Below are 1552 nucleotides of genomic sequence, written 5' to 3'. Positions count from 1 at the left end.
TGGACGTCGTGCTGCTGGCGCTGTCAACCCAGAACGCCTGACTGGTCTTCACTTTATGGACTACGTCCCACCAACGGAAAATAAGTCAGCACCTACAAGGATGTGTGTGGTTTGTTGCTCTAAGCATGATGACACTGGAAGGAAAATCAGAAAATAAACCAGGTTCTATTGTCCTGATTGTGATGTTGGACTTTGTGCTGTCCCATGTTTCAAAATTTACCATACCCAGGATGTTTACTGAAGCATTATGACTATTGCACCCTTGTTTGGCCAAAAAAAAGTCAGTGTTTTTGATTATATTATTGATTAAATTGTATTGAATAAAAAGTATTATTATTATTATTATTATTATTATTATTATTATTATTATTATTATTATTATTATTATTATATTAGTATGTGTTATTATTTATAGTTATTTATTATTTTATAATTTATGATTTTGTGTTTCAAACTTTATCATACCCAAGATGTCTACTAGACTCTTGTTTGGACAGATTTAAGTGAGTTATTCCTAAGAATTACAGGCCTACTATATAAATGCCAAATTTTCATGCAAAATAATTGTACCGCTTTCAGCATCAAAAATCTGACATAATCATACCGCCAGGGAGGTTAAACAGAACTGTGGGAGAGAGGGTTAGGGCCAGGACACCCTTAAGTAGATGCAATGTCAATTGGCAGACTCCGAGACTTCTATAGGCAGGCAGCCACGCAGGTAAAGGTATCTAGCCAGACACCACATATGCATGAGTAGGAATGCTGTCTCCTATGGCAACAGTCTTGTAACAGTTTCTAACAAAGGTTGCAATTAACTTTTTACTTTTTCTACAGTCTCCTACTGTAGAACTTCACTTCCACGGAGCTCTCACTCTTTCACTAGACTTACTGATCCACTGCCACTGGATCCCATGAGCTCTTCCAATCTAGCACTCAGTATCTTCCTCAAGCGTCACCCACGCTTCACCGCTGGGTCCCTGGCTTGGCACTCGCAGATACTCCTCAAGCTTCAGCCTTGCTGACACGTTAGATCCCTGGCTTGCCACTCCACAAGCATCACCTCTGCTGTCCAGCTAGGTCCATGACTTGGAGTTTTCCACTTCTTAATTTGTTCCTCGTCCCCGGCTGGCGAGAAGTCTGCTCTGGTACTGGCCTTAGCTTACTCACAATGGTCTCCAGTAACAAGGTGGATGGTCCCTTAGTGGCGACGGCTTTCCTTCTACCTCCAACCACAACTGATTCCCCGGAACCATTACTTCTGGTTGGACTGCAAGCCGCAAACCCAACCCTACACTGCTCTCTTGCTTCTGAATAGGCTCTCCAACAGCCTAACAGCCAGATTTCCCCGGGATAGGCCCAAGGCTTATGGCCTAGCACCCCGGAACATTACAACACACGTCCACCCACACAGCCATCTAGGTGGCACAGAACCCCGATCATCTGGTAGTGAGCTCTGAGGAGTTGCACAGAGGGGTAAGAGTTTCCAGGGGCTAAACATAAATAAGAGAGGTGAGCAGCCTTAATCAGCTGCATACTGAGGAGATCAGTGTGA

This window comes from Rana temporaria, chromosome 4, assembly GCF_905171775.1.
Source record: "Rana temporaria chromosome 4, aRanTem1.1, whole genome shotgun sequence".
NCBI lineage: Eukaryota > Metazoa > Chordata > Amphibia > Anura > Ranidae > Rana > Rana temporaria.
This window is presented reverse-complemented; position numbering follows the sequence as displayed.